We start from the raw sequence: 24,130 nt of genomic DNA on the forward strand, positions 1-24,130 counted from the left end.
AGGTCCATTCTCTTTCCACTCCACATCAGATGACAGCTTACTCCACAGCTCCCTACCACATCCCCTTTCCTTCCCTGTCAACTCACTCCTCCTCTTCCACACACCTCCTCAATCCCCTTGTGCATCTTTTCCAACCCTCTGAGTCTCTCACTTCAACCCCGGTGAAATTCTGACTCTGACTCCTGTTCTTCAGCTCCAATTACAACCTTTATTCCATACTGATGAGAGAGTAAATTATTAATGAGGCAGCCAGCAGCAGCAATGGCAGCATCACAGGACTTAGGAGGGCTGAGGGAGGCTTTCTCTTTGCTAGCCTAACTGGGTAATCGTGGTATTTCTAGAATCTTTTACATATTAGAGTGCGGGGCTTTCCTCACAGCAGCCTCAGGAGGGGGGTAGTGTAAATGATCATAGGATCAGAGCTCAAAGGGACCTCAGATGTCATTAAGTCCAACCACTTCATTTGACGAATGAAGAACTGAGGTTGAGAGAGGTTAGGTAACTTGCCCAGAGTCACACAGCTAGTTAAGTGTGGCAGGCAGGAGACGAACCCAGATCTTCCTGACTTTGAGTCCAATGCTGTATTCACTACCCCCATATTGCCTCTCCATTTCACAGAAGAGGAAACAAAGACTTAAAGACAGGTAAAGTCACTTAGCCAGAGCCACAGGGCTCTGATCAGAGCCTGGGTCTTCAGTGTTCTTTCTACTCCCTTCATGCTGCCAAGTGGATAAAGCACCAGGCCTAGAGTCAGGAAGATTCCTCTTCCTGAGTTCAAATCCAGCCTCTGACATTTACTAGCTGGGTGACTCTGTGCAAGTCACTTAACTCTGCCTCAGCTTCCTCATCTATAAAATGAGCTGCAAAAGAAAATGGTAAACAACTCCAATATTCTTTTTTTTTTTTTTAGTGAGGCAATTGGGGTTAAGTGACTTGCCCAGGGTCACACAGCTAGTAAGTGTTAAGTGTCTGAGGCCGGATTTGAACTCAGGTACTCCTGAATCCAGGGCCAGTGCTCTATCCACTGTGCCACCTAGCTGCCCCTGTGCCACCTAGCTGCCCCCAATATTCTTGCCAAGAAAACCCCAAATGGGGTCACAAAGAGTCAGACATGACTGAAACAACCCAAAACCAACATACCACCAAGGCAAGGGTCCTGGGCATGGATCCCAAAGCCTTCCCTGTTAATTGAGAAAGAAGTCCAAGCATAGCTAATTGGTGATGAATCCAACACATCCCCTTGGTCCATGAAGTGCATCACCTTGACCTTCTACAAGCGTTGTCTCTGAGATGGACAGGGGATTCTCAGCCTTTGGAAACTAATGCCACCTTGATTTGGGCAGAGAAGTGGGACTGATAGGTGCAGAATGAGCTAAGCAGAGTCGCTGTTTTGGTTAGCTATGCTTTGTTCTAAGAGAAGGTTCTCTTGGGTTGGAGAAGGGCCAATAATTGGAAAGTGATGGCAACGTAAGAAAAAAAAACTAGAGCATCAATAAAATATTTTTTAAAAAAAGATTCTCAAGCTCTTGCTCAGCAGTCCCAAAGGGCTTGCTTTCCTCAGAAAACTACATGGCAGTTATCAGGTGAAAGATATCTAAATGACAACGTTAACAAGTACTGGATGATAGAATCAAGATGTTCAAGGAGAGGATGAGAGCTGGGCTCCTGGCAAGCAAATCAATGTAAACGGTTTCAGTAATAATTAATAATAATAATAATAGCTCACATTTGTATAGCACCTGCTGGTTACGAAGTACACATCATGCATTATCTCATTTGATCATCAAGTCAGCCCTGTGAGGAAGGTAGTATATTATCATCCCCATTTAACAGACGAGGAAACAGAGGCTCAGATGGTTAGCCCATGAAGTAAGTAAAAGAGCCAGAGCCCAGATCTTCCAACATCTAAATTTAGTACCTTCTGTGAATCCCTCATTATGAAAGGTGTCACCCCTAGAGGAGGTATGGGAGTTCCTCGGTTGGGATATGAGTAAATCTTGTTCTCCCCATTCACATCTAGAACCTAGCTTTTACTAGAAAGCTCGGAGTCTAATCTCCCAACCATGACCTACCTCCTCCATTAATCCCCGTCCTTCTAACTTTTCTGAATCTCTCCTTCATGTTCCCTGCATCATTGCTGCTAAGGAAACTGGGGTGATTGGTTTGGACTCCAATCTCTACCCTCCTCCCACTCACACAATCTAATGGAAGCCTCCAATGCATCTCACAAGAAGAGTGAGTGATTATCATTGGAAAACTCAAGGCTGACTCACTTGAAGTGTCAAGGTCCTGTGACCTGTGACTTACTTCAATGTTCCTGTGGCCTCCTGTGACCCAAGAAAAGAGGCAAGGACTCAGAAGGTATGTGACACAAAGTTTTCATCACTCAGTCCTTGATGATCTCTTCTGGCAAACACCTCAGGAAGCTTGAACACATAAGGCTTTTCCCAAGGACGCACGCAACACAGAGAAACTCCAACACAGATATACTAGAAAATCCATCCAGGTAACCTGACACCCCTAGAGTCCTCTTGCCCTGTTAGAAAGATTCTGGTTCTGATATTCATTCATTTTCATTCTGTGTGTTGTGTGTGTCTGTCTGTCTGTCTGTCTGTCTGTCTCTCTGTCTCTCCGTCTGTCTCTGTCTCTGTCTCTCTCTCTCCCTCCCTCCCCCTTCCCTCCTTCAAATACCAATTTTCAAAAGTGCATCAAACTGGAGCAGCCTACAAACACCAGCCCAGAGTTTCTGCCCTAGTCTCTCACTTTAATTCTCACCTATGGTCAGCGTTATAGTGGGAGAGGGGCTGAAGCCTTTATTAGGACTATTAGCAGCAGCTGCTACCCTCCCACTGCCAAAGCCCAACTGCCCTGCCTTTCCTAATGGTGGCCACACTGAGGATGAGGACACACACCCACAAGCTGCCCAACCCTAGGAAGGAGCTGTCGGTGTCAGCCCCACCCTCGCCTCCAGTGGACCCTTCTTCTTCCCGCCTCTTCAGGGAGGGCAGTCCCTCAATCCTCCTCTACCAAGTCTCCCACAAGAGGCTCTGCCGCCTGGATAGGACGACTCTATTGTGGATTGATGGGAGAAAGCATTGAGGCCAGGCAGGGGATGGAAGAAGGATGACAGAGGGAGGGAGCTAGGAGAAGGCTAATAAGGGGGCAGGTCCCACCCAGGCTGGAGGAGAAATCAATGCTTCAGGAGACAGCGAAAACACAAATCTCCCTCGGCTATTGGAAGAGATAAATCCAAGACACCCGGTGGTGGCGGGCAGCAGTGACAGCAACAACAGTGTGAAGATGTCCTAATTGTGTCCCGGGGCACAATGAGGTATCCCGGCAGCCCCGATCTGCCCCGAATGACAGCCAGCCTGGGAACCATCCAGCAAAGGATTTCTCCCATCAAAAACCCAGCAGCTGCGGTTACTACGGCGACTGCAGCCTTTGTCTGTGGGTTGTAAATTGTAATTGAAATGAATTTTTCAAGGTTGAAATCATCAGGGTCTCTCCTCTCCTGCTCACTCCGGGTTCCCTCCACCTCATCCCTCCCGACCTCAGCCCTGCACACAGGGGTGTACACACCCAGAGGTGGTGCATGAGAGACCATAGTCACACACACACACACACACACACACACACACACACACACACACACATCGCAGTAATAACAACAATGACAAAAGCAGAGCTCGAATTTCTGGAGTGTTTTGTGGTTTGCAAAGGGCTTTCCTTTTAACAGTCCTGTGAAATAGAGAGTACAGATATTTATAGCCCCCTTTTACAGAAAAGAACACTGAGGCTCAGGGAGATAAATAAATTTGCCCATAGCCTTGGGGGCAGCTAGGTTTTGCTGTGGATAAAGTACTGGCCCTGGATTCAGGAGGACCTGAGTTCAAATCCGGCCTCAGACATCTGACACTTACTAGCTGTGTGACCCTGGGCAAATCACTTAAACCTCATTGCCCTGCCCAAAAACCGTGCATTTATTAAGCACTTACTATGTGCCAGACATTGGGAATACAAATACAAGCAAAATTAAATAGTCCCTGCTCATCCCACTGGGAGAAGACAACCCATAAAAAGGGATAGGAAGAAGATATGTGGGTGGGGGCATGGTGGAGAAAGAAATCATCCCAGTGCCTGGGCAAGAGGCAAGAACCAAGAACCAAGCCCTCACCTTCTGGCTTCAAGTCCAAGCTCCTTCTACTCTACCCTGGTGCCTTCATGCATGTTACTACTCTCATATGACCCCAAGAGGCAGGTGAGACAAAGATTATTCTCTCCATTTTACAGATGAGAAACTGAGGCCTGCCAGTGTGGAAAGTTACACAACTGACTTTTTGCCTCCACCCTGACTTCTCACCCTGGAAGATCCCTCAACCCCTTTGGCCCCCTTCTGCCCTTGTATGCTCCTCCTCCAATTGGTCAGTTTCTCCCAGAACTTCCATTTTTAGGAAGTGCCCAGGCCAACCATGCTTACTTCCTTCTCCATTCTGTTCCTCATTCTCTGGATTTCTCTACCATGCCCCCACACAGGTAGCTCCTTCCTATACACTTATCAGCTTCCTTTTGTGAGTTGTCTTCCCCCAGTGAGATGCTACTTGAGGGCAGGGACTTCCATTTTGCTTGGTTTTATATTTAATAAATGTTTAATAAATGCTCATTGACTTGACTCAACACAAGTGGTAGGTGGCACAACTGGCATTTGCACATACATGCAAACATACATATATATGTATGTATTCATATGTATTTGTTGTTGTTATTCAGTTGTTTCAGTCATGTCTCTGTGACCCCCATTTGGGGATTTCTTGGCACAGATATTGTAGTGGCTTGCCATTTCCTTCTCCAGCTCATTTTGTAGATGAGGAAACTGAGGCAGTGACTTGCCCAGGGTCACACAGCTAGTAAGTGTCTGGGGCTAGATTTGAACTCGGGTCTTCCTGATTCCAGGGCAGCACTCTACTGCACTACCTTGTTGGCCCTATACACATACACATATATACATATTTAGCCACAAGCAGTCACATGCACATATGTATGTATACATGTATATATTATACACTATACACACAAAAAGCCATGTACAGAGAGGATGATGAAAAACTACAGATAAATCCAACAACTACCTCCACTCCCTCCAAACAAGAAAGCATAGCTTTCTCTACACCCACCATCCCCAGTCCCCAGAATTCCCTCTCAGCAATATTTTCTCCCTTTTAGGAATGGGAAATTGTACCATCTGAGAATCATAGCCTGCAACTCTCTCTTGTAAATGTCCAAGAGGGTTCCCCACCTCACACCTGAATGCCCCAGCCACAAGCTCTACTCCTCTCCACCTCAAGGGGTTGGGTCATTTCAGACAATCCTTTTATACTTCTTGAGTTCAGCAATGACTGTTTACAAACCTCCTGTAACTTTTATCTCTCTCTCTTCCTTCCTTCCTTTCTTTCTTTCTTTCTTTCTTTCTTTCTTTCTTTCTTTCTTTCTTTCTTTCTTTCTTTCTTTCTTTCTTTCTTTCTTTCTTTCTTTCTTTCTTTCTTTCTTTCTTTCTTTCTCTTTCTTTCTTTCTTTCTTTCTTTCTTTCTTTCTTTCTTTCTTTCTTTCTTTCTTTCTTCCTGTCTGTCTGTCTTTCCTTCCTTCCTTCCTTCTTTCTTTCTCTCTCTCTTTCCCCACATCCACCCCATTCTGTGTATCTCCTCACACTCTATCCTTCCTCTTTTTCTGTCTCCATTCTTCTCTGTGTCTTTGTCTCTCTTCTCATTCTCTCCTCTCTCTGTGTCTGTTTCTCTCCCTCCTCTTCTCTTTGTTTCTGTCTCTGTTTCTCTTCCTTGTCCCCTCTCTCTCTCTCCCTTGTCCTCCCTCTCTCTCTCTCTCTCTCTCTCTCACACACACACACACACACACACACACACACACACACATCAAAATACAAACAGACCTTCTAAGGACTACTTAGCCCAACCCTGAGGCCCCAGACAGGACCATATTGGCCCCTGGAATGCCAGTTGGATGCCACCTCTGAGAAGAAAGGGGAGAAAACACATCATTTAGACTGTCAGGAGGACACTGGGGGCCTTTTGGCAACAGTGGCTTTCCCAGAACCCCACAATCTCTCTGTCACCAGGGAGATCTCTCATCCTATCTCCTCAGCCCCCAGTCCCATTGCATCCCATCCAGGACCACCCACTCACAGCCCACTGGCTCTGCCATTTCTCACCTTGCTGTAACATTGATCACACCACTTACCCTCTTCAGGGCCCAGTTTTCTCGCCTATAAAGTTAAGAGACTGAATTATCCTATGCTCCATCACCACAGGACAGAGAGCTGACCTTAGGACCAGGAAGACGTGGGTTGAGGTGCTGTCTCTGTCTGTGTGACTTCAGGTGAGTCACCTAACTTCTTGGTACTCCAGGCAATGCTCTAAGGCTGATTCTAAGACTATAATTAGGAAGGGGAAAAACTGAGTCCTAGAGAGGGGAAGTCACACTAGTGGTAAGTAATAGAGCTGGGATTTGAAACCAGGTCCTTGAATCCCAAGCCTAGACTCTTTCCACTATATCATGGTTTTTTCTGAAGTTCCCTACTAAAGGTACCAATCTAAAGGCACAGTGGATAGTGTGCCTGGAATCAGGAAGACCCGAGTTCAAATCTGGATTCAGACACTAGCTGTGTGACCCTGGACAACTCACTTAACCCTGTTTGCCTCAGTTTGCTCATCTGTAAAATAAGCTAGAGAAGGAAATGGCAAACCTCTCTAGTATCTTTGCCAAGAAAACTCCAGAAGGGATCACAAAGAGTAGGACATGACTGAAACAACTAAACAACAACCAATCTTGATTCTTTACCATCCCCGCAGACCAAGTCAGAGTTCACATGAACTAATATCCCCTCAAATTTTGGTTAAATTGTAAACATATGGCCTTGCTACCTGAGCAACAGAAGGCTGAGTACACAGGAGCAGACCGGTATTACTGTGTAAAACCCACACCAACGTGAATCCAATACCTAGTAACAACACACATAACAGTTATCATGCACGTGGCAATTAGCCATAAATGAGAAGCTGTTCTCACCCATGGCTGTAATTAGGCTCCCTTTTACATCTGTCAGCCAAGTTTGTGGTCTTCTTCCTCTCAAGTATCTAAAAATGTCATCAATGTTTTTCTTAACAAATCTCAATGGGGAAAAAGACCACAGAAGCTGCCTAGTCTAATTTGAACCTAAACCAGAAAGAATGTCCTCAAAAACTTACCCAACAGATGGCCGAATGGTCGTCAGGCTTTTACTTGGAGGGGAACCCACCACATTCCTAAGACACCCTATCCCACCTTTGCCCCAGCTTTAACAGTTAGGAAATTTTTCTTGCCTCCAGCTGAAAGGTGCAACTTTTCAACTTTCATTAGATGTCCAGCTTCTTCCTCTAATAATAATAGTCTCGAGAACTTTGACTTTGTTAATGAAGTAGCCCGAGGCTGCATTCACTTTCTTGGCCTCTGTATGAGATTCATCCAATTCTATTCCATATTTGTTGATTCATATTGAGCTTAAAGTTCACTACAACGCCCAGATCTTTTTCAGATCAGCTTAACTATAAACAATAACTTTTCTTTTAGAGCATTTATAGGATTAAAAATCTTGTTATTTTGCAGAGGAAGACTAATGACAGCACCTATCTCTCAGGATTGGTATAAGGATCAATTGAGATAGGGGCAGCTAGGTGGTGCAGTGGATAAAGCACCAGTCCTGGATTCAGGAGTACCTGAGTTCAAACCCGGCCTCAGACACTTGACACTTTCTAGCTGTGTGACCCTGGGCAAGTCACTTAACCCCCATTGCCCCACAAAAAAAAAAAAAAGGATTAACTAAGATAATATTTGTAAAGCATTTTGAAAACCTTAAAACCCTATATAAATGGTAGGATTGATGACAATGATGATGGTAATGATGAGATGGTAATGGTGGTGGTGGTGGTGATAGTTAGTGATGGTTATAAAAGGGAAAAAGGAAACAAGCATTTTTATATAGAACCTACTATATATCAGGTACTGTGTTAAGTGCTTTTAGAAATATCTCATTTGATCTCCACAACAACTTTGAGAGACAGATGCTATTACCATCCATATTTTACAGTTGAGGAAACTGAGGAAGATGGAGGTTAAGTGACTTGTCCAGAGTCACTTGTCCAGACAGAGACAGCACCTGAACCCACATCTTCCTGGCCTAAGATCAGCTCTCTGTCCTGTGGTGATGGAGCATAGGATAATCCAGTCTCTTGACTTTATAGATGAGAAAACTGGGCCCTGAAGAGGGTAAGTGGCGTGATCAATGTTACAGCAAGGTGAGAAATGGCAGAGCCAGTGGGCTGTGAGTGGGTGGTCCTGGATGGGATGCAATGGGACTGGGGGCTGAGGGGATAGGATGAGAGATCTCCCTGAGGACAGAGAGATTGTGGGGTTCTGGGAAAGCCACCATTGCCAAAAGCTAAAAAATATGTGAAAATGGAGTTAAACTCAAGTATTCCTAAATCCAGACTCAGTGCTCTATCTCTTGTACCATCTAGATGCTTTATTTTTGTTGTTGTTACTATTGTTATTATTGTTATTGTTGACTCTACCCTCTGAGGCCAAGAAAAACAAGTCTATTCCCTCTTCCAGATAATAGCCCTTCAAATATCTGATAGCTATTATCTCCCACCTAAGTCTTCTACAGATTAAATGTCTCCATTTTTGTTTAGCCAATACATATATGGCATGGATTTGAGGATCCTCACTATCCTGATTGTCTTCCTCTAGACACCTTCCAGATGTCCTTCCTATATAGCACTTAATCCAATCAGGTGTGATCTGACCTGGGCAGAGTCCATTGATAACTGCCACCTCCATTGTTCCTGGCACTTTGGTTCTCTCAATGCAGGATCCTAAATTGATATTTGCTTTCTTGGCCACCATATTGGATTCATTTGAGACTATTCAATATTTATTGATTCATATTGAGCTTAAAGTTCACTGAAAGTCCCACATCTTTTTCAGATACATTTAATCAAAAGAAATAAACTGTCTCTTGATACCATTTATAGAATTAAATTATCCTCATCTTACACACATATGCAATTAATTAAAAAAAAACCTTAAGCCTGGCTACCCCAAATCCAAAATTCTTTGTGTGTCTCCTCCATCCTCCACTCCTGCCCCACTGATGAAAAAGACAAACTTTGCTATTCAAGGTCCTCCAGAATTTTACCTTTACTCTAACTTTACAACCTATTTTCATAGCAAGTCCTTTCATATCATTGATGCTCTAGCCAAGCTGGACCAGTAGTCTTTTCCCTATCTTGTGAGTTGTCCTCTCTCACCTTGGTGCCTTTGCTTAACTTGCTGTGCCTCTGATCATAACCCTTCAGTGACTCCCTCTTGCCACCAGAATAAAATACAAATTCCTCAGCCTGACATTTGAAGCCCTCCACAATCTGTCTCCTACTTGATTTCACATTATTCCTCTTCATGCACACTATGACCCATTTCCAGCCTCTTGGCTTCCAAAAAAGCCATCCCCATGTGCTCCCTCTTCAGCTTGTCCTCTCAGAATCATCATCTTCCTTCAAGACTATATCCCAGTGCCACCTCCTCCATGGAGATTTGTCAATTCCTTCCATCTGAAATTCTACAAAGAGAAGTAAAAGCAATGGTCATTCAAGGAACTTCTAGTCTCCTTAGAAAAGAAGCACTTATTAAGTGACTACTATGTGTCAGGCACTGTGCTAAGCACTGAGGATGCAAAGAATGGCAAAAAAAAAAAAAATGTCCTTTTCTCTCAAGAAGCCTACATTCTAATGGTGTGCTTAGGAAAAACAAGCTTAGTAACATGTGAGAAGTGAAATATCACCTCAACAAGGGTTCAGAGAATTCTAAGAAGACTTGTATCAACTGATGCAGATTGAAGTAAACAGAACCAGAAAAGTTTATACACTAAAAACAGTATCATGAAGCCAAATAACTCTGATAGACAAGAACTCTAATCAACACAATCCATTATTTCAGTTGTGAAAACCCATTTCGGGTTTTCTTGGCAAGGATACTGGAATGGTTTGTCATTTCCAGCTCATTTTACAAATGAGGAAACTGAGGTAAACAGGATTAAGTGACTTGCCCAAGGTCACAAGCCAGTGTCTGAGGCCAGATTTGAACTCAGGAAGATAAGTCTTCCTAACTCCAAGCCCAGCACTCTATCCACTGAGCCACCTGGCAGTCCCATAACGAGCCACAATGACTAACCACTATTCTAAAACCATGATGTCGAACTCTTAATTGAAACTCGGGTCCACTAAACCATAATAAGGATCCCTGGGAGAGGGGGAAGGCACCTACATATTGGCTTAGAAAAACACATATTAACATTATGTATGTTTTATTATATTTTTATTTAGTTAAATATTCCCCAATTACATTAATCTAGTTTCAGTCATACTCAGGAATGTTATAGACCACAATGGGGCCATTGGGCCACATTTTTGATACCTCCAGAACCTAAGGAACTCATGATAAAAAAAACAAGCTACCTGACTCCTGAGAGGTGACAGGCTCAGACCGCAGAATGAGACTTTTTGGACATGGCCAATGCAGGAATTTGTTCCATTTAACTATTAGGTTTGTAAAAGGTTTTTGTTTTTTTTTCTCACCTGAGAGGGAGAGATCTTCGTGAATATGTGAATAAGGGCTAAACTCTTCACTAATTCCTTGATCCTCTCAGGGAAGTCTGCTTAACCTCTCCTATGCACTTAATCACGTTAAGACTTATATTATAATTATCTTTGTGTGCCTGTGAGTTTGTACACTCTCTAAGGGCAGGGCCTGTGCCATTACCACCGCCCCCCTTTTTCCACAGCACCTTCCACAGTGCTTTCAACATTTGAGCTATCTATGAGCTCCATGAGGGTGGGGACTGTGTCTTATGCAATATTTAGATATCTTTCTCAGTGCCTAGAACAGTGCTTTGCATGCTGTAGACAATCCATAAATGTTTTCTGAATTAATTAATTAATTAATTAATGGATGAACAAATGAATCAGGGTAGAGTGTAACCTCTACTAAGGCAGAGTGTGATGTCCTCCTTGCTTAGGAGATAAACTCCAGGGGTCACTGATCTTAAAAAAGATGACCACCTAGTAGCCAGCACCCTCCAACAGCTCCAGCTAATCTACCTGGCCTGGACCTAGGCTCAAAATCACAGCTTTCACAGCTGGGCAGGCCCAGCCAGAGGTTGGCCTCTGCATGCAAAAGTATTCTAGAACCAAAGATCACATCTATACTACCATGAGGCACTAGAGTGTGACATTAGGGGATACACGGCAGGCACTTAATAAATACTTTGGGAATTGAGGTTGAAGAATAGCTCAAGTGATGTGTGATTCACCTCTGGCAAGAGAGAATATACATTCTCTCTGTGTCTTTCTGTCTCTCTGCACTAGACAACTTGTAGTTCTTGAATATGAAGCAGGAGCAGTTAGGTGGTGCAGTGGATAGAGCACCAGACCTAGAGGCAGGAGGACCTAAGTTCAAATTCAGCATCAGACACTTCCTCGCTGTGTGACCCTAGGGAAGTCACCAAACCCTGTTTGCCTCAGTTTCCTCATCTGTAAAATGAGCTAGAGAAGGAGATGGCAAACCATTGCAGCGTCTTTACCAAGAAAACCTCAAATGGGACCACGAAGAGTCAGACACAACTGAAACTACTCAACAACAACAACAAATATGAGACTCCATGTCTCATCTCCGTGTCTTTCTACTGGTTATGACTCTTTATTTTCCTATATGTCTGTCTCTGTCTCTGTCACTGTCTCTGTTCTCTCTCTGTCTCTCTCTCTCTCTCTCTGTCTCTCTCCATCTCTCTCTCTCTCTCTCTCTCTCTCTCTCTCTCTCTCTCTGTCGTTAAAAAAGTCTTGTCAGTTAACAAGCATTTCTCAGGCACTTGTTATGTGTTAGTGGGCATTGGAGATACAGGAACAAAAGGGAATCAGTCCCTGCCTTCAAAGAACTTACATTCTAATGAAAGAGATGATGTGTAACTAGAAACATACAGAGTAAGTGGAAGGTAATTTGAAAGAGGAAGGCTCTAGCACCCAGAGGGTGCTGGGAAAGACCTCCTTGGGAAAGTGGGATTTTAAGGAAGCCAATGAAACTAAGAAGTGAAAGGGAGAGGACAGCAGTCCAGAGATGGAAGATGGAATATCATATTCAAGACAGGTTTTCTATTTGATTCTAGAGAAAATAGGAAGTGACTGGAGCTCATTGAGCAAAAGGGGACAGGTGGGGAGCGGGGAGGGGGGGGGGGAGTGACATGGTCAGACCTAGGATTGAGAAAAATCATCCTCCTGAATGGAGGATGGATTGGAATGGGGAGAGATTTAAGCAGATGTGCCAGTTGATTGAGGCCTCAGGTTACTGTCTGCCCTTTAGACTTTAAGCTCCTTTTCCCCCCCAGGGCAATGAGGGTTAAGTGATTTGCCCAGGGTCACACAGCTAGTAAGTGTCATGTGTCTGAAGCGATATTTGAACTCAGGTCCTCCTGAATGCAGGGCCAGTGCTTTATCCACTGTGCCACCTACCTGCCCCAGACTGTAAGCTCCTTGAGGGCAGGGCCTGTCTTTTGCCTCTTTTTGTATCCCCAACGCTTATATACCTGGCACATAGAAGGTGTTTAATAAATGTTTATTGATTGACTGATTTGAATCTCCAACTCTCATCCTCATATTCAGGCAATTTTGAACTCCTGCCTCTGACAAGTTCCCAATGTGCCATTCCGAGAACCTCCCTGGAACTAGTCTCTTTCTCCTTCTGAGGCCTGCAGGCCCTCCTCAGACTCCCATCTGTCTCCCAGCTGCTTCTCCACCCCTTCTGCTCTCCAACTTTTTTTCCTGGCTTGTTCCTTGTAGCCACACAACCCAGTTCAAATCATCTTGTTTGGTATCATCCAAAGAAAAATCATCTTGAGGGGGCAGCTAGGTGGCACAGTGGATAAAGCACCAGTCCTGGATTCAGGAGGACTTGAGTTCAAATCCAGCCTCAGACACTTGACACTTACTAGCTGTGTGACCCTGGGCAAGTCATTTAACCCTCATTGCCCCTGCAAAAAGAAAAATCATCTTGCAATCAGAATCCAGAGGGCTGAGTTGAAGTCTTGGCTCTAACACTTACTGGTTGTGTTATCCTAGGGAAGTCACTTAACTCCTCTGTGTTTGTCTTCTCACCTGTAAACTAAGGATAATGACATGCCTGTTGCCTGCCTCACAGGACTGTGATTTGAGGAAAGCACTCGATGACAGCATCGTAGGTGATAAAGAGCCAGAAGAAACCTTAGACACCATCAAGTCCAACTCCCTCATTTTACAGATGAAGAAATTAAGGCCTAGATCCTCACAGCAACTCTCTGTGGTAGATGTCACTATTCTCCCTATTTTCCAGATCAAGAAACTGAAGCCCAGAGAGGATAAGTGAATTGCCCAAGGTCACACAGCTAGAGGGAAGATAGAATCTAAACCCAGTTCTTCCTGACTCCAAGACTAGTACCCTATCCACTATCTCACACTGCCTCTCTACAGACCTTTGTAAACCCTAAAGCACTAAAGAAGTGTGAGTAGTTATTATCTGTACACACACCCTGCCCTACTTATCCTCCTCCCTGATTTCCAAGTGTCTTTCCCAGTCTCGTTTTCTCATTACATTAATATTCTTGAACCCTCACCAACATTGAAGAAGGCTCCTGGCCCTTGTCTTTGGGGAGATTGGTTCTCAGCACAGAAAGTGGGTCAGATATTATTATCCCTGACTTAAATGAGACAACTTGAGGACCAGAGAAGTAAAATGACTTGTGTATGAAAGCTGGAGCTGGGGTTTCTAATCGCTCACAGGTCTAGCCTTTGCTGACCATAGGAGATCCTGGATTCTAAGACCCCACCCATCCCTGGACCTGGCTGCCTTGGACAAGGAATCAGGGGGCTGGGAAATACCACCAGGAGCTACCTAGCTGTGGAGTAGAGCCAGTCCCAATTATCTGTCTGGGAGTTCTCCATGTTGGGAATTCTTTATAACAAATGTTTCATCCCTGGTGGTCTTGCTTTCCTCAGTCCCCTAAGCCGACTTCAGTGCCCTCACTCCTTTCCTCATCCCTGCCATCAGTCAGGACTTGCTCAGTGAATGCAAACTCTCTGTAATATGCACCTTCTTCCCAAGGAGGAATGGAAATGTGCCGTAGCACATCCTAAATGCATTTCCCATGCCTCTAGTCCCAGGGATTTGGGGATCATCCATTGTGTTTGGATTAGCTGCATCACTACACCCATCCATCAGACTGGTACAAAGAATGGAGAGCCGACTGGGTAACAAAGTGAGAGCACACACAGTGTTTGAAAGCAGAGCACAGACGGGCTCTAAGAGAACATTTTCTCTAAACCCCTCCCTTTACAGACATAGAAACTGAGGCCAAGAGAGACAAAGTAACCTGCTTAAGGGAACAGCCTTCTAATGACCATGCCCTCGACTACGGGCCAGGTCTCCCAACTCCATAAAGCATATGCTGCTCTTTCCCAGCCAGGCTTTCTTCCCCCTTGGGACTAGGTCCACACTACAAAATAAAAGCAAAAACCACTGGTATCAGATGAAAATCCTAGTTCTTCCACTTACTCCCTGCATGGCTTCACAGAGTTTCCTAGTCTCTGAGCCTCTGGTCCCTCCAATCCCTCTTTGGATTGAACCAAATGATTTCTAACAGTGTATGAGTCTGCATTTGGAGCCCCCAAGAAAAAAATTTCCAAAAAAATCACACACACACACACACACACACACACACAAACACCCCTCCTAAATAAACAGATCTCCGGTGGAGAGCAAATCCCTCCCTAACAACAATGCAGGGACTGCTATGGAAGAACTCTTCCCGGACTCTGGGAAACCCCCAGGATTAAAAAGTAACTAAGGCGGGGGCGGCTAGGTGGCACAGTAGATAAAGCACTGGCCCTGGATTCAGGAGTACTTGAGTTCAAATCTGACCTCAGACACTTGACACTTACTAGCTGTGTGACCCTGGGCAAGTCACTTAACCTCCATTGCCCCACCAAAAAAAAAAAAAGTAACTAAGGCTATCCCCCATCCTGCTATCCTGCCCTGTGGATTGGAAATTACCCTGCAAAGCAGGAAGGAGGGAAGTCTCACTGTCCAGATTATCCAAGTCTTATTTACAGTCTCATAGGATCAATGATTTAGATTTGGAAGATAAGACCCTGAGGGGAGAAGTGACTCGCTTAAGGAAGATCAGCCAGTGAGAATTCTCAAGGTTGAAAACTGAAGCCAACTCTTCTGACTCTAGATCCAGTGTTCTGCCCACATCAGTGCAATCCACAGATGAAGTCTCTTAGAATAAAATCCACTTTATAGGTTGTCGTGAGGATCAAAAAGCTCTGCTAACTCCTGTTATTATTATTATTCTAGCACCTTGCTTGTTATAAAACTTATCACACTCAGTCATATTGTGGCACTTTGTGGTCCTGACTTCCTAACACAACCCCTTCTCAAGATTGTAAGCTCCTAGGGGCAGCTAGGTGGCACAGTGGATAGAGCACTGGCCCTGGATTCAGGAGTACCTGAGTTCAAATTCAGCCTCAGACACTTGACAGTAGCTGTGTGACCCTGGGCAAGTCATTTAACCCCAATTGCCTCACACACACACACAAAAAACAAAAAAAAAACCAATATTGTAAGCTCCTTGAGGACAAGGACCCTTTATCCTTCTTCTTGGTGGCCCCCACAATACTTAGCAGTCTAGGAATACAGGAAGCACTCCATGAATGATTGCTGAATTGATTAATTTGTTAATGATCTCATTGCTAGTTAAGGGAAACAAGAGTCCCTAGGAGGGCTAAAGCCCTCTGGGAAAGGCCAAGCTTGGGAGATAAGAGGTATGGCCCAGGGGCTGCATATCACTCCTTAATGAGGCCCAAATCACATTAAAATGTCTTTGGGAAATATTTAACAACAAAAAATATAAAAATACAATAAAACATTGAAAATGGTTTCTAAGATGATATTACAGCCACCATTTCTATTTGAGCTCAACACCATGGGCCTAGAGTTTAGTTTTGAAGCCTTACAGAGCAGGAGAACAAGGGATTTGACATACCAACCCCCTAAATAGCAGTGTGGCAACTGAGGGAATTCTGGTTTGGTATGTGCATGGTTAACTGGGAAGGGAGTACCCTCCCTTCTGCCGGAGCCTACCATGACCGGGTGTCTGTGTCCCTCCCTACCTGTGTTTGGAGCGCTGGGCACCGTCCCCGGTCCCCCAGGGAGCAGACAGGCAGTAAATCTCTCCTATCTCTCCGTAAACATGTCACCTCTTCAAGCCTCCAACCATCACCTCGCTGGCAGGGCTGTCAACAAGACAGATGCCCCATTTCCCTTGTTTACTGCTCTTATCCATGCACTCACTGGCTGACAGAGAGGTGGGAGGGAAGCAACCCCAGGGCTGGAAAGCAAAGGAGGAGAGAAGCAGTATCCTCCCTGCAGTGCCCAACTACCCCCCATACAGCTACAGGAAATGCAGGAGGGTCAATGCAAGTCATTTCAGCAAATATTTATTAAGCAACTCTTGGGTATGAGGCACTATGAAAGGAACTGGTGGAATAGAAAGAGAGATGAGCTACAGGCTCTGATCCCATGGAGTGGGCATGCCTCCCCCAAATCCCCCACCTGCACACCTCATGGCCTTCCTTCAGACCCAGCGAGTCTCCCACCTCATTCAGGGAGCAATCATTCCTCAAGTCTTTTATTGCATGCCCAACCCTGTGCTACGAGCTGTGAGAGATGAAATAGAAGGAGACTATATAAAGTCCCTGCCCTTAGGGAGCTCCTAGTTGGACAGACATGGGGGGACAGACAGTCCCTGCCCTCAGTCTGATGAAGAACACACAACCCATGTCTATATCTGATCTTGCAGTCTAGACTATAAACTCCTTAAAAACAAGGACAGAGTTGAATTTTCTCTGTATCTTCCTCAATGCCTGGCACAGAGCCATGTGTGCAGAAGATGCTTAATATTTGTTAACTTGCAGAGGCAATGTGATGCAATGGAAAGAATGATGAACTTGGAGTCATAGGACCTGAATTCAAATCCTCCCTCTACTTACTGCTTTTATGATCTGGGACAAATCACTTAACCTCTGGGCCTCACTTTCCTCATCCATAAAATGAGGGTGTTGGACTAGATGAGGTCCCTTCCCCAGATGGTGCAGAGGATAGAGCACCAGAACTGGAGTCGGGAAGACTCAAGTTCAAATCTAGCCTCAGACATATACTAGCTGAGTGATCCTGGGCAAGTCACTTAATCCTATTTGCCTCAGTTTCCTTATCTGTAAAATAAGCTGGAGAAGGAGATGCCAAGTCACTCCAGGATCTTTGCCAAGAAAACCCTAAATGGGGTCACTATGAGTTGTATGTGACTGAAAAAAATGACTCAATAACAACAACAAGGTTCCTTCACACTCTAAATATGATCCTCTAAATTTCAGTTTGTAAGAACCAGGTTCAAATCTTTCCTCAAACTGTGTAAGTCACTTAAGAATCTCTGGGACTAAGTTTCCTCACCTGTAAAATGGTGGGGTTGGCCTCAATGGCCCCTAAGGTCCCTTCCAATTCTAAATCATATGAATTGAATTGAAATCAATTGAATAGAATTAAATTAAATGGAACTACAATCTCTAAGTGCTGAAGTGGAACTGAATGATCTAAGAAGTTAGGAGTGGGGGGCAGCTAAGTGGCTCAGTGAATAAAGCACTGGCCCTGGATTCAGGAGGACCTGAGTTCAAATCCAGCCTCAGATACTTGACATTTACTAGCTGTGTGACCCTGGGCAAGTCACTTAACCCCAATTGCCTCACCAAAAAAAAAAGTGAAGAGACCTGAGACAGGTGGAATGGATCCAGGAAGAGATGACCTTCAATCCCAGTTTCAAAGGAGAGGCTGGATGGTATCATACAATCATGGACTTGGAGTCAAGAGACCCACATCAAAGCCCTGGCTCTCATCACTCACTAGCTGTGTGACCTTGGGAGACACCCTTCATTTCCAAGAGCCTCAGTTTCCTTATCTGAAAAATGGAGGTAGCAATACCCGCACTGCTTACTTTATTGAGTTGTTTTTGAGGCTCAATTGAGAAAATGTATGCAAAGTACTTTATATGCCTTAAAGTGCTACATAAATGTCAGTTCTCATTATAAAAAAGAGAGATGGAACAGAGGAAAAGAGTGGAGAGAGCTGACAAAAGAAATAAAGATGTGGATGAGTGAGAATGGGAATAAAAATAGGACACCAACTCTCCAGGTCTGGCAGAGATCCCTGATGGTCACAGCTTTGGGATTATCAAGTCAGGGTAGGAGACCAGGGAAGGATTTCTGGGGTAGGAAAATACCAGAGCCTGTGGTTGACTCGGGTCGCCACCAGATGTTGAGTGGGCATTGAACTCCAAGAACCTGGGGATCAGCTAGGGGAGACAACATTCCCCAAACAGGCTCACCCAGCAGGCTCAGGGTCATTTTTTCAGCCAAGTCTTTCGGGGTAAGCCCAGCCATCAGAATCCAACCCCCTTGAGAGGACACATGGTGTATGTGGTGAGTAAATATAGTGTCAGAACCTAGTAGCTCTGGGTTCAAATCCCCCTTGAGTACTTATTGGTTATGTGACCCTAGGCAAATAATTAAACTTCTCTCAGGCTGCTTCTTCATTTGGAAAAGGATGAGGCTGAGAGGCAGGTAGGTGGCGCAATGAATAAAGCACCAGCCCTGGATTCAGGAGGACCTGAGTTCAAATCCAGCCTCAGACACTTGACACTAGCTTGTGACCCTGGGCAAGTCACTTAACCCTCACTGCCCCACAAAAAAAAAAAAAAAAGGATAAGGTTGAACTCAATAACCTCCACGGTTCTTTCTAGCTCTAAATCTATGGTCCTATGAATCTCAGGAGCTGCTTTTCCCACCACCCCTCCCAACCACCCAGCTGTAGCTTCTGGAATATTCAGGGTTAGTTTGCAACAAGCATCAATTAATGAAGCCCCTACAGTGTGCAAAGCATCATTTTAAGTACAGAAGTTATTAGACAACACATGATTCTTGTCCAGGAGGATGGTTCTTATCTCACCTCTCAAGCTGTTCTGGCCAATTCCTTTAAGTGCTGTGTGAGAATGGAAAAGAACCATATAAACCACCTACCTACTGCACTTACAAGGTAGGAAACTGAGGGCCAGAGAGAAAGCAATTTGCTCTGAGCCATACAATGAGTTAATGTCAGCACAAGGACCAAACCGGTGAGTGCCTCCCACCCCCAGTCTCCTGACTCCTAGGCTGGAGTGCTTTTTTTTTTCAGGGCAATGAGGGTTAAGTGACTTGCCCAGGGTCACACAGCTAGTAAGTGTCAAGTGTCTGAGGCTGGATTTGAACTCAGGTCCCCCTGACTCCAGGGCCAGTGCTTTATTCACTGCACCACCTAGCTGCCCCAAAGCGCTCTCTTTCTACACCACCCCACTGCCCCCCAATCTTGAGCCCTGGGAGTCCCAAAGATGCCCAAGAAAATGCAAAAAAGAACCCCTGCCCTCAAGGACCTCACAATCTAATGGAGGAGACAACATGTAAATAAATAGGTATATAATTATACCTAGAGAGTAGATGGAAGGCAATCTTAGAGGGAAGGGACTAGCAAATGAGAAAACCAGGAAAATCTTTCTGCAAAAGCCAGATTGTTGTCATTTAGTCATTTCAGTCAGGTCTTATTTTTCATGGCCCCATCTTATAACTGATTCACTCAATCAACTGATTATTAAGCACCTACTATATTATAATTATTTTATTATATTACAATATTTATTTGGTGTTGTTCAGTCATATCTGACTCTTCATGACTCCATTTTGGGTTTTCTTGACAAAGATACTTAAGTGGTTTGTCATTTCCTTCTCCAGCTCATCTTACAAATGAGGAAACTAAGGCAAACAGAGTGAAGTGACTTGCACAGGGTCACAAAACTAGTAAGTGTCTGAGGCTGGATTTGAACTCAAGATGAAGACTCATCCTCCTGCTCCAGACCCAGGACTCTCTCCACTGCACTACCTAGGTGATTAGGGAGGGCATGCCAGGCATGGAGGACAGCCAGTTCAAAGGCATGGATGTGGGAGATTTGTTGTCATGTCTTGAAATCGGGAGACCTTGGTTTGAATTGAACACTGGGGTATGAAAACCTCTCTAGAAGACAGTTTCCTTCATTGTAAAGAGGCCTGTTGGGGGCTCAGCCCAGTCCTGACCAGAACTCAGGGTTTGGGTAAAAACAAAGAGACCTTTGGGCTTCAGCACTTAATACTGCGAGATTTGTCAGGAATACCTGGGTTCAAATCCTGCTCTGCCACATCCTGGCTTTATGGCAGGTCATTTAACCTGGAAGTGTCCCCTCTCCCAGACAATTCTCTAAGACTCTCAATCGCAGAGTTGTTGAAATGATCAGAAAATGAATGAATAGCACCTAACCTGTGTACAGTGCTTCGAGGCTTGCTAAGCACTTTACAGGTATGACCTCATTTGATCCTCACAACAACCCTGGGACTTCGGGGCTATCATTATCCTCATTGTTAAGGTGAGGAAACAGAGTTGGAGAGAAGGAAGGTCACTTGCCTGGGGTCAAACAGTTATTAAGCATCAAGGCATGAATTGAGCTCGGGTCTGCCTGACCCCATGGAAATCTAGACAATTAGCTGCCTCATAGGCATGGGCCAAAAATAAAACATTAGGGCTGAATCAGTGGGCCAGGTTTTTGTACGGTGCCCTGGCCACTAGAGGGTGGCATTGTCACACTGGGAGCTTACTAGAAACATGACCAATAGGCATCTGAGCTCTTCTGGTCCTCTCCCCTTAGCTTCCCTTCCACTCCACTCCACTCCACTCCCCCATCGTTGACATCACTTTTCCATCTCTCCTCCCATATCCCCCAAAGGGGGCAGCCAGAGTAGAGAACTTACTGGACTGAAAGGAACTTAGTGGTATCTGTTCCATGAAGATCAATGATCTCAAGCTAGAAGGGAGCTTTGAGGTCATAAAATCCAGTCCCCTTGTTTTGCAGAGGGAGAAATTGAATCCCATAGAGAAGTGTCTTATCCAAGGTCAGTCAAGTAATAACTGGTAGAACCAGGATTGGAACCTGGGTACTCTGACTCCAAATTTAGGGCTGTCTCCTAGGGCTGGTGGAGGCTGGTGGAGGTTGGTGGCATTTCCAGAGCAGACAGGCTTTCCATTGTTTGATGTCTCACATGCACTTTATTGCCCCCCCTTAAAATACACACACACACACACACACACACACACACACACGTATTCCAAGAGGAGAAGAAATGGGTAGAAGTCGGAGAGTTTGGGGTGTTGTAAAAACAAATGAGTGAGAGAGGGAGGGAGGGAGGGAGGGAGAGAGAGAATGTGAACTCACATACCCAGAATCCACAAGGTGGTTTCCGAGAAGCCCAGCAGCCTCAGAGCAAAGCACTGACCCAACCCATCTCCCCACCCCCAAACACACAATCTCTCCCCAGAGACACTCGGTAGAAAGTCTGGGAACAGCCTTAGATGGAGTCATGATACCTATGTGGTAGCATTTGATTGGTACCAACACTCCCCTACTTCAAATTATTCTTCCTCCCATTACCTCCAGTTACCAAAGCCAGAAATTCCACCATCAAATCATAGACTCTCTTAGTGAGAAAGGACCTCAGAGGCCAATCTGTACATGAATAGGAATCCTCTCTACTGACAAGAAGTCCCAGCTTCCCCTGGAAGACCTCTAGTGATGGAGAACTCATTACTTCACTATTCCATTTTTAAACAACTCTAATAGTTAGAATGTATTTCCTTCTATTCAGCCTGACTAATCTCTCTTCCACTTCCACTCACTGCTCCTAGTTCTTCCCTCTGGGACCAAGGAGAGTAAGTCTAACCCTTTTTCCATGTAACAGACCCTCAAATACTTTAAGATAGTCTGTCCTGTCCTCTTTATGTCTTTTTAAAAATTTATTAAAACCTTCTGTTTTTATATCACCTTCAATTCCAAATATATCCCTCCCTTCCCTACCCACAGAGCCATTTCTTATAACAATGAATAAAGAGGAATGGGGCGAGAGAGAAAAATATCCAGCAAAATTAATCAACACATCAACAAAGTCTGATAAAATATGCAGTGTTCCACACCCATAATCTCCCAACTCTACAAAGAAGGGAAAGTAGATTTTCTCATCTCTTCTTTGGGGGATCCTCCCTGAGTCTTCTTTTTCCAAGTAAAACCACCATTATCTTGAACTGACCCTTTTATGTCATACCACCACCACCATCTCTATCACTTTCTGACACGCTCCTATTTGTTGGTGCCCTTTCTAAAATGGGGTACCCAGAATGGGTCCTGACATTTTCTGACTGGAGCAGGACTATCACTTCCATCACTCTGGACATTAGGCTTCTGTGAACACAGCTTAAACTCAGATGATCTTTCTTGGTTGTCCAATCATGCTGCTGACTCATATGAAGTTTGCTGCCATCCAGAAACCTCCAGGTTTTTTTTTTTTTCAGATAAACTGCTGTCTCGTCCTGTCTTCCCTCTGTGCCATACTTTTATAGCTGTGCCAGACTTAACATGCATCCTTATTAAATTTCATTCAGCCCATCATTTCTAGCCTGTCAAGATACTTGTGGATCCTAATTCTGCCACCTAACATGTTAGCTATCTCTCTCAGGTTTTTGTCATCTGAAAATGTGATGGGCATGTCATCTCTGCCTTCACCCAAGTAATTGATAAAAATGTTGAACAGCCCAGCACCATGGACAGATCCCTGGGGCCCTCTGCTAGAGACCTCCCTCTGGGATGACTTTGTTCATCAATTATACTCTTTGGGTGATGTTGTTCAACTAGTTATGAATTCATAGGATTCCAGCAATATCCTCTACCAACACCCCATACCCCATAATACCCTTTACACACTTTCTTGGTTCCTACCCCAGCATCCTTAGGACATTAGCCCCAATAACCTCATGTCATCATTGTCCCTTCTCCCAGCACCACCCTGTTTTCTCATTATCCTGACTCAGTACCCTAAAGTGTCCCAGTTGAGCTTTCCCCAGAATTGACCAGGAGCAGCAAATATAAGTAACCTAATAAAATTACATGAGGTAGTATTGAGTCAAAGCTCAGATAGATCAGGCATCTCTCCTGTCCTATGCTTCCCCCGGAGTAGACCCCTCCCTAGGGTAGCGGATCCAGAGAGTAGGCCCAATAAACATAGTATTTCAGAATTTGAAGGGACCCCAGAGATTGTCTAGTTCAATTCATAGGAAATCCCCTTGACAAAACCCCTGACAACTCCAGCCTTTGCCTATATCCTTCCAGGGAGAGGGGTGCCCCACAAATTCCCAAGGGTAGTCAAGACAACTCTGTTAGAAAATAGTTCCTTATATCAAATCTGTTCTCAAGGGCCAAGTGAACAAGTTTAATCTCTCTTCTCCGTGACAGCTTCCACAATACTTGAAGACAGCTATTGTGTCTCCCCTGAGTCTTCTCTTGTCCAAGTCAAACATTCCTGGCTCCTTCAGCTGAGCCCCACACGGCATGGCCCCCAATCACCCACTGCTTACACTTCTCACACTATCTCATCCACTCCCATGATAAAAGAGGATAAATCTCCCCAGCTATTGCCTACTCCATCGCTCAGGGCAGCAGTCCCTTCCTCCCTAGTTTCCCTGCCTCTAGCTGCTATCTTTGGGATTTCATTTATTATCATTAAATACTTCATGAGTGCCCACTATGGTCAAAGAAGTAGGATATTAAGACCTCCCTTGCCTTCTTCTACCCAACCTCTGCTTGGTAGTTCCCCATATCTAAGATCCCTTTCCCCTCTGTAATTTCTATTGCTGTCCTTACTTCAGGCCCTTCTCAAAGCTCCCACAATTCCCTTGCTTTCCAGCTTCCAGTTTTGTCACTTCCACTTTCAGCCTTCTGTCTCCTGGTTCCCCGTTACTCCCCTCTCCCTCCCTCCCCAACCCCAACCTCCAGCCCCAGCCCCAGCCCCCA

General features: G+C 44.8%; 1 protein-coding gene across 1 annotated transcript in view; it reads right to left on the reverse strand.

The window, feature by feature from the left end:
• GRM4 (glutamate metabotropic receptor 4) overlaps nucleotides 1-24,130 on the reverse strand; it is a 184,375-nt gene that overhangs the window by 56,516 nt on the left and 103,729 nt on the right. The gene's annotated exons all lie outside the window — the stretch shown is intronic.

This window comes from Dromiciops gliroides, chromosome 4 (assembly GCF_019393635.1).
Source record: "Dromiciops gliroides isolate mDroGli1 chromosome 4, mDroGli1.pri, whole genome shotgun sequence".
In the NCBI taxonomy this organism is placed as follows: Eukaryota; Metazoa; Chordata; class Mammalia; order Microbiotheria; family Microbiotheriidae; genus Dromiciops; species Dromiciops gliroides.